This window comes from Jaculus jaculus, chromosome 5 (genome assembly GCF_020740685.1).
Source record: "Jaculus jaculus isolate mJacJac1 chromosome 5, mJacJac1.mat.Y.cur, whole genome shotgun sequence".
NCBI classification, from domain to species: domain Eukaryota; kingdom Metazoa; phylum Chordata; class Mammalia; order Rodentia; family Dipodidae; genus Jaculus; species Jaculus jaculus.
This window is the reverse complement of record NC_059106.1, coordinates 35,864,014-35,879,429: the sequence shown is the minus strand read 5'-3', so window position 1 is coordinate 35,879,429 and position 15,416 is coordinate 35,864,014. Positions and strand designations below refer to the sequence as shown.

General features: G+C 39.7%; 1 protein-coding gene across 2 annotated transcripts in view; it reads right to left on the bottom strand.

The window, feature by feature from the left end:
• The window catches only part of LOC101613057 (contactin-associated protein-like 5), a 408,379-nt gene that overhangs the window by 105,487 nt on the left and 287,476 nt on the right, over positions 1-15,416 (bottom strand). The window lies entirely within an intron of this gene.

The window sequence follows — 15,416 nt, the reverse complement described above, 5'->3', positions numbered from 1 at the left end:
TTAACCATCACAACCTTACAGGGTAGTTATGATTTTACCAATAAATAAACTGAGGCCAAGATGGGTAAAATCACTTCCCCTAGGTCCTAGAGCAGTATTACAGAATGAAGGCTTGATTATAATCACTCTCTTCAAAGATCTGTGTCCTTAACTACTATGCTATCACACAGTGCTCCAGTTCAGAAGAACATAATTGATGTTTGAAAAACTTTCAACAACATATATTAAATTACATATGAAACATATTCTAATGCAGCAGAGAGCAAAAACAGTCAATAAATATCTCTGACTGATTATAGAGTCTCACACAATAATAACAATATTCTATGATGTTATGGCAGCATTGCCTTACAAGACCTTTAAAGATCTCTCCACCCCAAGTTGTCAGGAGATAATTAAAAGCATGTTAGGTTTTGTTGTAGGCAACATGCAAATTCCAAAAGCAGTTTTATCCTATAGCTTCTCTTCTACATTTTAAATGTCCAGTGTTCTATAGATGATTTTACTCTCTCCACAGCTTAGTAAATTTGATTCATACTATGACAAGCATGGTATGCAGTGTCTATCTCTTTGCTTTTCCTTTTGGGTATATGGAAACAAGCGTACTCACTTGATTATAAGGCATCTCTATGCATTCTGCCCCCACAATACACCCAACATGGAGGGTCATTTTGGGAGGGGTAGGAATGAGGGAAAGGATGGTACCAACATGTGCTGTTTACATACTAAGTATGTCTATAACTAATAAAAAACAGGTACTGCATATTTATCTCAAGTATGAAAATAAAAATGTCTTGGATATAGAATCTTAACAGAAATTTGCAAGGTTGTGGCAGGTTTGGAAAGGAGAGAAAGGAAGTTTAGATTTAAATAATACATGCTGTTTATATATAGCAATACAGAATGCTAAACTCCGCTAATATATAGTTAGTTTATATTTTACAAAATCTTTAACCATGGTGGCACACTCCCATCCACCATAGTTTGGATGCAAGATGATTGTGAATAGATGGTCAGTTTGAGGTAGCAATGACAGGTTTTGTCAAAAACCCAAATGAGCTGGGCATGGTGGGAGACGCCTTTAATTCCAGCACCGAGGATCTTTATGAGTTTGCATTTAAGGCTAGCCTGAGACTACACAGTAAATTCCAGGTCAGCCTGGGTAAGAGTGTGATGCTATTTGAAAACAAATAAGCAAACAGACAAAAAAACAAACAAACAAAAAGTGAGTAAACAAAGCTGGATATTATTGCATATGTCTATAGTCTTACCTATTCAGGAGGCTGGGGAAGTACTATCTCTGCTGCCATGGGTTTGAGACCATCATGAGAAATAAGGCAAGACCTCCATCACAATAAATAAGCATATGTGCATGCATGCTTGTACACGCACATACACTCAAATATATCAATGTTTTCTAAACTGTATATTTATATTTATTTGAGAGGAAGTGAGACAGACAGAGAGAGAGAGAGAGAGAGAGAGAGAGAGAGAGAGAGAGAGAGAGAGAGAGAGGAAGGAAGGAAGGAAGGAAGGAAGGAAGGAAGGAAGAAGAGAGAGAATATGGGTGCATCAGGTCCTTTTGCCACTGCAAATGAACTCAAGGTGAACACACCACTTTGTACAACTGGCTTTATGTGGGTACTGAGGAACTGAACTCAGGTCATGAAGTTTTACAAGTAAGTGCCTTTAATAGCTGAGCCACTTCTCCAGGCCTTCAATGGTTTCCTGATCATTTGCCTACAGATTTTTAGTTCATTTCCCAAGCCCTGGACTTGAATGGATGAATGAATGTGTGTAGACTCAGATATATTCAGAAAGTCTATTGTCAGAGACATGTCCTCAGCTCATTCTCACATGGGAGCCTCCTTCCCCTTGCCGATCAGGTGTAAGGTCAAAGATGACCCTTTTTCTACCCTTGCGGCCACTGGCAAGTCTTTGGGATATGACTTATCTCCCAGCTTTTTCTGCCATAGGCTTCTATGTGTCCACCTGCCCTCCATAAATTCACACTACATACTCAGAAAAGGCATATATAAAAAAAATTAAAGTGGAATATTATAGGATGTATTTTTGTTGGTTTCTTTGTTATTGAGGCAGGGTCTCACATAGCTCAGGCTGAACTTGAGCTCCTGTTCTTCCTCCCAAGTGCTGGGATTACAGTCATGTCATACCACTCCTGGCTCTTGCACATGATATAATATCTTATGGAACAAAGACAGTCTCCAGTGCATTTTGCTCACCATTCCATGAACTGGCATCGTGAACTGAATAAAAAGGGATATGGGAGAAATCCAGCTGAGTGCTGGCATTCCCTTTTTTGTACTTCCAGATCTGTTGAGTTATAAACAGCCAAAGGTTCTACTTCCATTGCCATTCCTTCCCCCTCTAACAGAGACAACAACCAACCTTTCCTCTCCTAAGCTGCTGCTTCTTTTTTTTTTTTTTTAAGTTCAGGGATGGTAAAAATTACTAACCATAGGAAATTATTTCCCTGCTGTTGCTGTTATTATTGTTGTTGTTGGCAGTGCTGGGTATTGAGCCTTAGGGATTTATGCCAGCTAAGCAAAGATTCTGTCACTAAGTACACTCCAGCCCTGCTTATCTCACTAACCTTCACTTATTCCTGCACCAATAGGATACCTTTCTGATCAATCAACAATACCATATAGAAAGTATGTCCTGCGGGGACACTTTACCACATGTCATTGATTGAAGAGTCATGCAAAGAACTTGCATTTTTGCTCTATTTGATCAACACTTCTCATTCCTTATTGTGAAAAGAAAGTTTAAAAAATCTGGCATATGTTTTTGCTCACTTTGGTTTGTTAGTAGAGAGACATGAAGTCCTAGGGTGTATAGGACATAGAAAAACAACAATACAATTTTTAGTATTAAATAAGAGATGCTTGAGACCCATTAAATATAAATAACTCAGCCAATGTCCAAAGCATCAATACCAGAATGAAGAGTGAGAAAAAGGTCCCACCCTATGATTTTGCTCCTGGCCAACTGCATCGGTTCTACCACTAGATGTCTGACATAAAATGGATGTGAAATAATTGATATTTATTAGTGGACCTTGTATTCATCCAACAACTACTCATTAAAACTTTTTTTATGTACCAGGTGCTATTCTAGGCATTTGGAGAGTTAGAATATAACAACAGCTTCCTTTTTCCTGGAGTTTATATTCTATTGACCATGGAAGATAGCATGTGTACAAACACACAGGAAGAAAATTTTAGGTAGTAATAATCTCTACATAGAATATAGTATGAGGGCAAAGCCATGAAGCATGATGGAATGCATTCTTAATTATATATATAATTATATTATATATATAAGATGAGGGAAATGTAACCAGAGAGAACTAAACACAGAAAGAGAAATGGATTTGTTAGCACTTGATGCATCAGGTCTGAGAGATGGGGAAGCTCAGCAAGGGAGAGAGCCAGAACTGCAGCCAAGTGTAGTGGGTTCATGATGGGAACTCAGCAAGCCACAGCAATGAATCTACCTTCGATTTGGGGGATAAACGTCTGAAACTCAATTATATAATTTTGAAAATATCATGACATTGACTGAAGTATAGGACATGGGGCACCAGTTGATATAAGAGAGGAAGGCAAGTCTACTGCATTTCACTAATATATGGAGTTGTAGAGAAGGGAAGTTTTCAAGGCAGGCTGTAGCAGCAAAATTAGAGACTTGTGACGTTAAGCAATTGGTGATATATTAAATGGAGAATGGTGATAAAGAGGCAGGAAGGAGTACTAGGTTTGGGCTTTAAGAAGCTTAGCAAATGAGCACACCATTTGCTCCTGTGAGTGAACTGGATGGCTAGCATGAGTCCAGAGTGAACCTCCTTTTGCTTCTAATATGCTCTGCAGTATTTATAGTGTTACATAAATGTCAAGTTTACAAATAAGTAAACCAAACTTTAGAAAGAAAGTATTCCATGAGCCAATAAATGTTAATCTCCAAAACTGAAGTCTTTCCCAGGACTTGGTCGAGTTCTGAGGGTATTACAAGACTTCCTGTTGTCCTCATTCACTGGGTAATGAGGAAAGATACTGGACAAAAGAACCAATTTTCCTTGGCTATCCACGATGTGCAAGGCACAACATTTGCATTAAACCTCAGAGACACCATGGCTCAGGACTATACGCTTTAGGTGGATATGGTTTTTAACAAAGTAGCAAGAACAGTATGCATTAAGGTCTAGGTGTTCTTGGGTAAAACTCATAAGTAATTTACACAATTTGTGATTCAAATAGAAACTTACTAACATTTGGATTACTATCTGTAAAGTTTGTGTAGAATAATTTTTATTTTTCCTGAGATAAGCATCCATATCTTTGGCTTTATGGAGGTGGATGCCTTCCCATGAAATCTTCCTACTTCTATCTTGACTTTATGTCCTGAGTAAGACACCAGAAGTGAATTGTTAGGACATTATGAGAGATGGCTCTTGTGCACAGTGAAATGCATTGGCTTGATTCATGTGGCAGTCTCTATGTTTTAAGACTTTTGACACATTCTATTCAGTGAAACAAGTCTCTAAAAGGAAATATGGAGGATGAAGTTGAGTTAAAACTCATGAATTAATGGCTCATTCTTTTTTTGTTTCTTTCGTCTCTTGGAATGGGAAATGCAGATGGAAAACAGAGTCGTTTACATGAATGAAAGTGTTCTCTCGCACTTAGCAGCTGTATGAGCTTCTAGCAACCATTGAAATTCTCACAGTCTCCCATTACATCAGTGGGATATGAATAATGATCAAAAGTTCATAAGATTGCTAAGAGGGAAAAATGAAGTACTATGTTTAAAATGCAAGGAAGGGCTAGGCTATCAGTTCTTGAGAGCCAATATCATTGTCAACCCTGATAATAGTGAAGCATACTGGTAATCTAGGTCTTAAACATGAAAGAAAACATGCAATATTTACCTTTCTGAGTCTGACTTATGTTATGTAACATGATGACCTCTGGTCCTACCCATTTTCCTGAGAATGACATTATTTGGTTCTTTTTTTTTTTTTTTTTTACAGCTGAGTAAAACTCCATTGTGCATATATGGTACTTTTCCTTTATCTTTTCATCTGTTAATGGATACCTAGCATAATCCCATGTTTGGCTACAATAAATGTATAGCAGTAATCATGGATATGCAGGTATCTTGTGGTATACGGACTTAGATTATGGTGGTTCCATTTTTTCAGGTTTTTCTTGAGGCAAGCCCAACAGACTGGCCTTTTTATGCAAGAGAGTGAGACCTAGAGTGAGAGCAAGAAAGAGAGAGAGAAATAATTATATGCCAGGGCCTCTAGCCACTGTAATCAAACACCACCTTGTGTGCATGTACAACCATGTTTGCTTGTGTTAACTTGTGCATCTGGCTTGCGTTGGATCTATAATGTTGAACATGGGTGTTAGGCTTTGTAGGCAAATGCCTTAACTGCTAAGTCATCTCTTCAGCCCTAATTTTTAGTTGTTTTTTTGAAAAAAAAACTCCATAATAACATAATAACAACTTCCCTAATTTGTATGATAACATTGGTTTATAAGAGTTCCTTCCCCAAATTTCTCTTACGTCCTCACCAGCATTTGTTGTTTTCCAGATAGTCATATTGACTGGGATATGATGGAATCTTAATGAGATTTTGATTTGCATTTCCCTCATGGCTATGGAAATTGAATGATGTTGTGAATATAGATTGGTCATTTGCGCATCTTCTGAAGCATATGCCCAGGTTTATGTTTTGCTTTTAGTTTCTACGGCTCAGTAGTATAGTGAAAACATGAAGGATTTGGGTCATTTCTAGTACATAGATTGTATGTGTGTACCTGTGGAAGGAGGGAGGTCTTTAGGAAAGAAAGAAAGATGAAAAGGATGGAGGAAGTAAAACTATATGAAATCTGGCTAGACACAAGGTTTTTCTATATGACATGGGCTACAAAGGCCTGAGATTGGGTTGGCAGTAGAAAACACTGAGTAGAGAGATCATAGCAAACAACACTGTTTAATTAGATGAGGAAGTAGAGGGGTCCTTCCAAGATTCAGAGATGACCCTTGGCTGCTTCTAAGTCTACCACAAAATCTCTGAATTAGACCTTGGATAGACAGGGTGGTGAACACCACATTTCTGCCTCCAGGAAGCTCAGTACAATTTCTACTTCACCAGACACAGAGAGTAACCCAAAATATCCATGTACTCACCAATTGTGGGTGCTTATTTTAGTCCAATCTGCATAAATAGGCAGGAGCTTTTGGGTTTAAAATAAGCAAATATAATAATTTCATTCTTAAAGTGTTCCAGTCACTTTACCAGGTACTCAGAAAAATCAAACACAGTCTTAGACCTAGAATAGTACACTGATATCCCACAACCTTAATTTCCTGCCTTCCCCATCTCCTACTCTCTCTGTTCCAGCTCACTCAAGTCATGTCATTTCTCAGCCTTATATCTTAGCTACGTACTTGCCACGTGCATTCCATTGTGTAGGTGTCTGTTGCAGAGCTCCGTAGATACAAGACGCCTTTCCCACAACTCCATCTGAATCAACTCTCTCATCAGTCCCTTCCTCTTCACCACTTTCATGCCTCACACTTCCCTTGAGCTGACACTGAGGAGGGTCTCTCTCTCTCTCTCTCTCTCTCTCTCTCTCTCTCTCTCTCTCTCTGTGTGTGTGTGTGTGTGTGTGTGTGTGTGTGTAATTCCCACTACTCAGAATAGTGCCTTACATCCAATGAATAACCATTAAATGCCCAGTACTTTAAAGGAAATATTAAAATTCTGTTACTTAATCTTGTTTGGCACAAATACTGGAAATAAAGAGTTTTTAGTTTGCTAAATTCAAGAGTTTAGATATTTCTTTCCTATAGTTAGTAATTTCTGTATTACAATTCCTTATTTAGATTTCTAAAGCTACTTTATTTTTTATTTGGGAAGGTGAATATTGTTAAAGAATATGAATAGGTATACATACAAGTGACTATGCACATTTATTTGGATATAGGAAGAATAAATTCTAATTATATAATATAATTATATATTATATATGACATACCAAATACTATGTAAGTAGTATGTATCACCCCTCAGCATCATTGTGGAATTTTGTTCCAAAACCTCTATCCGACCCCAAAACCCTTAGATGCTCAAGCTCCTAATATAAAATATTACACTATTTTCAAATATTCTATACACACACTCATGTATACCTTAAATCACTACTAGATTACTAATAGCACATGACCCAGTGTAAATGTTATATAAACAGCTAGTATAAGGGATTTTAGAAAACATTTTTAAATTATTTTATTTTTTATTTATTTTAAGAGAGGGAGAAAAGGGGACAGAGGGAATAGATATGCTAGGGCCTCCAGCCATTGCAAACAAACTCTAGATGCTTGCACCACCTTGTGCATCTGGCTTATGTGGGTACTGGGAAATTGAACCTATGTCCTCTTGCTTAACAGGCAAGGGCCTTAACTGTTAGGCCATCTCTCCAGCCTTATAAGGTATTTTTTTTAAGGAAATAATATCAAACAGAAAAGTTTTTATATGTTCAATGTGAAGGCAGCTTTTATCAAATGTTTTACAAAGTTCAGTTGGTTAAATCAAAGGATACACAGCCCAAAGATATGGTTTATAATAAAATACTGTCTATGTTATACATGTATCTATAATTTATATTTAGTCTAAATAACATATTACATACTGCATTATAGTTACCTAGCTGTATTGCCACTAAAGTATAAATGATTAAGAGAAATATCACAATAGGGAATTTTGAATGCTTTCATAGAGGCAAGATTTTTGACCCTTTGAACTCCTCTGCGATGTGCCCAGGTAAGCAATTTGCTACAGGTGGAAGCCACTGCAGGCCTGCAGGAATGAACACAGAAGAGTAACTGGCTTGCCATTCCCAGGCGGGTCAGTGGCGGCTCTGCAGTGCTGAGGGCACTGGATCCTTTGCTCTCCTAAGGATGCCCAATAGCCCTCGGAGCAGTCTTGTTGTGGTGGTGGGTTTGCTCTGCAGATGTTTTCTGTTTGGAGAAAACCGAAGTAGACTCCAGCTCAGGCTTTCTTGCTGCTATTGGGTTTCAAAGTCACTGAATCTGGGTCTACCATGGCTTCATGTTCATTGTATTATAGGCTTTCCTTCATGAGTCATCATCTGCTAAGGAAAAAAAGGTTTAATGGCAGGTACATCTTTTGGGGGTTTCAATGAATTGTTAGTTGGTCCCAGTGTGTGATAGAAGCACGTGGAGGAAAAAATCTGTTCACCTTCTGGCCAAAAAGTGGAAAAAGAAACCAAAGGTAATGCAGTGACTGAGGAGCTCTCATGAGGTAAAACTCTTAAGGGTTACAGGAGCTCCAAATGGGAGATCATGACTTTAACACATGGGCCTGAGGCAGACATTCAACCTCAAAACCATATTTCTTGAGTTGGGGAAATGGCTTAGTAATTAAGGCATTTGCCTGAAAAGCCTAAGGACCCTGGTTCAATTCCCCAGGACCCATGTAAGCCAGATGCACAGGGGGCACATGTGTCTGGAGTTTGTTTGCCTGGCATGCCTATTCTCTCTGCCTCTTCCTCTCTCTTTCTCTCTCAAATAAATAAAGAAGTAAAATATTTAAAAAAACATATTTCTTTGTGTATAACAGATCTTTGTGTATATATGTGCATCTATCTCTGTGTGTGTGTGTGTCTGTGCACCAGTGCACATGCTTGTATGTATGCATATGTGCATACATGTGGAAGCCTAATGATGGCCTTGGTTATTTTTCCTCAGGAACTCCATCGACTTTTTCTTTTTGAGGTATGATTTCTCACTGGGTTGAGAACTCACTAAATAGGCTTGGCTGTCTGGCTAGGTAGCCTCAAGGATACTCCTATCTCCTTCTTTCCAGCACTGGGATTACATGTGTGCCACTACATCTAGCTTTTTTACATGGGCTCTAAAGATCAAACTCAGGTTCTCATACTTGCAAGGGAAGCACTTACCAACTGAATTATTGCCCAGTCTCCATAGTGCACATTTCAATCCTATAGTCTTACCAATGTCACACAGAATCTAAAACTTTGGAAAGGGTTTCCCAAATGAGGTTTTCAAAAGAGTTATAGATTCAGCAGTATGTGTATTGCTGTTTGAATGTGAAATGACCCCCATAGGCTTTTGTGTTTAAACACTTGTTCACTTTTTCATGGAAGGATGTGTCACCTTTAGGAGGTAGAGTCTTGCTGCGGGAAGTGGTTCACTGGAGTCAGGGCTTGTGGTATTATACCTTGGACTCACTCTTCATCCTCTGCTTCTTGTGTGAAATGTTACAAGTTGGCTTCCTATTAATGTCACCATGCCTTCCTTGTCAGGGTAAAATACATCCCTTAGAAATGTAAGTGTAAATAAACCCTTTACTTCCCCCAGTTGCTTATGGTCAGGTATTTTTATCCCAACAATAAGAAATTGATACAGCATATAAATCAGAAGTTGTATATAGCCTTTATGAGACTCTACTTAGGGTATCCTTGGCACCATGGAGAATACTGGGGGTAGGCAGGACATTCAATGCCTATGCCTTCTGTGGCATAGTCAGTCTTGTCTTCCTTCTAGAGGAAGGATGCGAAGTTTTATTGTGTGAATATGAAATGTTCTCCACAGGCTTATGTGTGTGAATACATGGTTTCCAGATGACAACACTGTTTAGGGAGTCTGTGAAACCTTTAAGCCTAGCTGGAGAAAGATATCAATGGGCAGGGGGAAGAAGGCCTTGAGTTTTGTGTAGCTAGATCCTGCTTCTGGCTCAAGCTCTCTGTTTCCTATATGTTCCTCTAACCTAACCAGTTTCAAGCTCCTTTACCACTGACTAATCTGTTTCAGCGGGTGATTCTGTCTTGCCATGTTGAACTGTGTCCCCTTATCTCTGAGCCAAAGTAAACCACTGTTCCATCGAGCTGCTTCTGTCAGGTACTTTTGTTGCATCAGTGAGAAACGGGAGCAATACACAGAGCTGACCAACCTTGTGATTAAAGTGTCATAAGAATGATAGTCTCAATATTTATCCTTCTGTCTTTTGTGTGTAAATGTTGCCTGAGCTGAGTCCTGTTTGATTTCATACACTCATCATGTGCTGCCTTCAGGGGCCCAGACTCAGGAAAAAATTCCTGGGCAGGTGCTGACAAGTGAGAAAAGTCACAGATGATGAGATCCATGGCTGCTCTTGTAGTGACAAGGTATTTCCTGTGCCTGAGTGAAGACGCTCTCTGTCGCCCAAGGTCTTAGAGCCTGCACAAAGCTTGGAGTGGGGAAGTCACAGGACAATGGGGGTAACTGAAAAGTTGCGCAGAAATACCAAAATAGGTTTCTTGTGGACTTCTATGTCTTGGGATTCCATTTCTTCTGACAGTTTCTAGCACAAAGCTTTGGTAAAAGAGATGATACATCACATCAGCTGTACTTGCCAGTAGGTCTGGGGAAGAATATCAGAGGAAGCAGCCAGAAAGTGAGTATCATAGTTCTGTCACAAACCAAATGAAAAAGCCACAGTGGGAAAACATGTATGATCTTCTCCTGCCTGTCTTCCCTCTGCTCTCTTACTTCTGCTGGATGAAGTGAACCAGAGGTGTGTGTGTATGAGAGAGAGAGAGAGAGAGAGAGAGAGAGAGCTGAGGATGAGCAGTGGGGAACCACAGCTGACTATGAAGAGTAGATGAGTTCTGGGTTCTGGAAGTTGCTACATCTGAGCAAGGTTGATGCAAACCCTTTGGCATTACCCAGTAATTTGCATAATTCAGGACATGTGACAAGTAGGTGGCCTTGGCAGAGAAGTCTCTGACTACCCATCTCTCTCCATCTTTATTTTACTACATAATAAAGAAATTTGTATAAATATAAGGTCTTTTTAATTAGTCCATTTCCTTATACCCCTTGGCTCCTTGGGGCTTAGCATGGTATATGAAAATTGATTTCAGGCAAGCTGTATGCAAGAACTAGATGGGTCTTTCTTTAGCTTTATGGCTCTAATCAAGCAGCCCCTTCCCCCCAATCAGGTTCTATCTTCTGATATACCAGGTGGTGATAATCAATTCTAATGTGAAGATCTGTCTCTTCAGTTAAATAAAACGTTTGTCCACTGCGCTATATATAGCCATACACAGACACTAAAAACATCTGTCATCAGTAGCCCCTTGGACTTTCATCTTGTCTATTTCATTTCTTTTCTTCATCATTTGTTGTGCATAGTATGAGAACAATCTATTGAAGAGGGCATCCTCAACATCCTCTTTTTTTATTTTAAATTTTTTTTTGTTCATTTTTATTTATTTATTTGAGAGTGACAGAGAGAGAAAGAGGCAGAGAGAGAGAGAGAGAATGGGCACGCCAGGGCTGCCAGCCATTGCAAACGAACTCCAGACATGAGTGCCCCCTGGTGCATCTGGCTAAAGTGGGCTCGGGAGAATCGAGCCTTGAACTGGGGTCCTTAGGCTTCACAGGCAAGTGCTTAACCACTTAACCATCTCTCCAGCCCAACATCCTCTTTGTAAAAAAGGTTTATTTATTTGAACACACACACACACACACACACACACACACACACCAGTGCTTCTAGCCGCTGCAAATGAACTCCAGATAGCTTTATGTGAGTAATGGGGAATCAAACCTGGGTCTTTAGGCTTTGCAGGCAAGTGTCTTAACTGCTGGGCCATCTCTCCAGCCCACACAACCTGTATTTATTAATTTAATTTAAATCCACCTGCAGACAATATTTCATAGCTTCTACTTACCCTATTAGCAGTAACCCATAAGTTTTGATTCTCTATCTGTCATCTATCTATGTGTCATCTACCTATCTATCCATTTATCTACCTATCCATCCATCCAACTATGTATTTTAACACTACTAGCACCAATAAGTGTTATTTGTAATTGCCTTTGGTACCCTTTAACACTTCTAAGAATGACAATATTGAGGTAAAATGACAATACTAATCATCCATTCCTACAAAATAGGCATTAGTCCACTGTATTGTTCAAAGTATAAAAGGGCGCCACCTTGGTACATTGCAGAAGTCAATGTGGAATAAAATCCTTGACAATGTGCACACTTTCTGCTCTAGGAATGATAAGTCATGGGAATTATCCTGAGGATAAATTCACGTATGTTCACAAAGATTTAAATGCAAAATCTTCCTTCGGCCTTATATGCATCAATGAAAATGAGAAACAATCTGCACATGCAGAGAGACTTGTTATTTGGAACACATCTCTATGAGGAAATACTCTATTGTTAATATAAGTATGGTCTGAACTATTATTTATGGATATGAGAAGGTATTTATCCATTTATTTGTTTTTCTTTCTTTCTTTTTTTGAGGTATGGTCTTGCTCTAGCCTATGTTGACCTGGAATTCACCATGTAGTCTCAGGCTTGTCTCAAACTCACAGTGATCCTCCTACCTCTGCCTCTCAAGTGCTGGGATTAAAAGCATGCACCACCACACCCAACTGTTCACTTCTTATACACAAGCTATAAATAGCATCCCAGAGTCAGGCATCTTTTTCTTGAATCTACACGGGACTGAGCTGAGAAAGGAGTGACTTACCAGACTTTTAGGTAGGTAGTGGAGAGAGATGCCTATTCCATTGCTACCTCTGTCCTTGGTCTTTCCCATGGAGAAGAGACTACTGAGCATTAACAGAGGGCAAGGAGTCATCACTGGTAGTGCTTACACTCGGTACTGGCTCTCAGACCTGTATGTCATCTACAGAGTCCACATTGTTCTTTCCATTTCAACAGCACCAGTGTGTTGTACTGGGTCCAGGTTACCTCTCTCCTGACACAGATTAAGAGTGGAGCCACCTCTCTGGGGCTGCCTGGATGAATTCACTGCATCCCCCCATCATCCATATAGAGTCATTACTCAGGAGATGGAATCTGAGAGGCCAGTGGGTCCATATTGCATTCTGCAAGTTAACTCCCTGGGGGAAGTGTATACCAGATATCACATGTCCATGACCTCCTTCATAAAGCTCCTCTGGTTCAGAATCCATTGGGGGAGCAGGTGGGGTGAGGAGATGAATGATAATGTTCCAGTTAAGCATTATGACAGTGAGTTTGTATTAAGACTCCTGAATGTACATGTGGCCAAACATCTGGAATGGTTCATAGCAGAATGTTACGTCAACTATGTGAAAGGCTATGTCAGTGTATGAGTTACTACCCACAGAAACGAGCATGCTTTGTACTAACAGTGGACAAAGAATCATTCCTGATGGTGCTTACCAGCCTTTGGTGCTGGCTCTCAGATCTTTGTGGTTTACACAGCACACACTGTTCTTTCTTCGCGAGAAGTAATGACTATCAATTCTGTTACTGCATAGTTAATACAAACATTCTAGTGAGGGTAGCAGAGAAGGGTTAATCTTTAGGGGAGAGAAACCTGAGAAACACAGAACCTCACAGAGCAAAGGTACCCAGCAGGGAGCTCTGATCTAATCAGCTCAGCAGGATGGCTGAATCCTAGGGGAGTTCTGGAATTGATTTCACAGTGATGGTCCTGTGTGATCAAGAAAAAGTAATGTTTCATGTTCTGAATTCTGTGCTTAAGAAGGCAGGGAAGCATCATCCATTTGAGAAAAAGTTTTATTTCAAATAGTTAGTCTCTTTGGAAAGGTTTTTTTTGGGGGGATGCTTAAAAGGATAAGTGACAGTTATCTGGAAACTTCACTATGTAGAACAAAATGTTCCCCTGAAGATTATAAATCCATCAGACAGTACATTGTACTTGGTTAGATGTCCTCCTTTGTTGAGCTTGGTTCTCAGCTTTTCAAAACCCCTATCTTCCAAGCTTCTAAAACTCTGTAGACTTGAGACTGTGCCACCTTTTCTTGAGTGGCTGATGCCCATTTTCTGCCGGAAAGCACAGGATGATGTGACAGCCACAGAAATGACTGTCAGAACCCTCCTGCATCTTCTGGGATTTAATAAGTAGTCCTATAACATTTTTTTCTTTTACCTTTAAATTAGTTATTTCTATTTTTTTTCTGTTTTGGAACTTGATTTTGATGGAGAGCTTGTCCGAGTGTGTACATGCGCATATGTGGATGCACTTGGAAGTGAAAGACAGAAGGCAGCCTTGGGTATTGTTCTTGTGGGTGCCATCCACTGTTTTACAAATAGGATCTCTCATTGCCTTGGAACTCACCTGCTTTTAAGCAAGACTTGCTGGCTAGTGAGCTCCAGGGTCAGCCTATTTCTGCCTCCCCAATACTGAGATTATAAGTGTGAGGCCCCATACCCTCCTCCTCCTCTTCCTCTTCATCCTCCTTCCTCCTCTTCTTCCTCCTTCTTCTCATTCTCCTTTCTGGGGAATGGCCTCAAATTTTCATACTTGTAAGGCAAACACTGTACTGACTAAACCATCTCTCTAGCTTGTGGTGCTTAGTTTTGACCTTAGTGAGAGACACCTAGGAATATACCTATGAGGACAATTACACAGATACCTGCCTTGACTTTGAGTCTTGGATGGGATAAAAAAGGAAAACAAAGAAAGCTAACCAAACACTAGCTTCCTCCTCTCTACTTCTTGGTTCTCCAAGACGTGAGCAAGTAGCTCCTGCTCTGCCCCACCATCTCCAGCCAAGCTGCTCAGCTACCATGTCTTTCCTGCTGTGATGGACTGTACACTGTTCCAAAGTAAATCCTTCCTCCCTTATGTTGCTTACACAGGTATTTGGTCAAAGTGATGATAAAAGTAACTAATAAATATGTTAATAACTAAATCAAACATTCACTTAAAAACTAGCAACAAGGATTGGAAAGATTGCTTAGTGGTTAAGGGGCTTACCTGCAAAATCTAAGGATTCAGGTTCTATTCACCAGTACACATATTAGCCAGATGCACAAGGTGGCACATGCAGTTGGATTTCTTTTGTAGTGGTTAGAGGCCCTGATATGCTCTCTCTCTCTCTCTCTCCCTCTCTCTCTCTCTCTGTCTTTCTCTCTCTCTCTCTCTCAAATAAACAGATTAAATTGAATTTTAAAACTAGAACCAAGAAGAAAATAAAAAACAGGGTTGTCTTGTCTTTTCTAAAACAAAACTGTTTTTCAAACAGCCATTTCCATTAAGGTTCTTTAGGTAACATAAATGCTGTGATCAACAGAGTAGTCCCTGGCTGTCTTGCTGGTTATTTGCCTGCTATTGTCTCTTTTTACATCCTTTGTTCCTGACTTAGCTCACCACCACTGCATGGAAATGCTGAAATCTCTGGCTCCAGTTCCTACTCTGTTCCCTCTCTTGTAACAAGCACTTCAGTCCTCTAGCCCAGCTCTCAGATGCTCCTTGTCTTCAAGTGCCATTTCTCTTTAGGACCCTGCTCTTCTTTCAAACTGTTGATGCTGGATA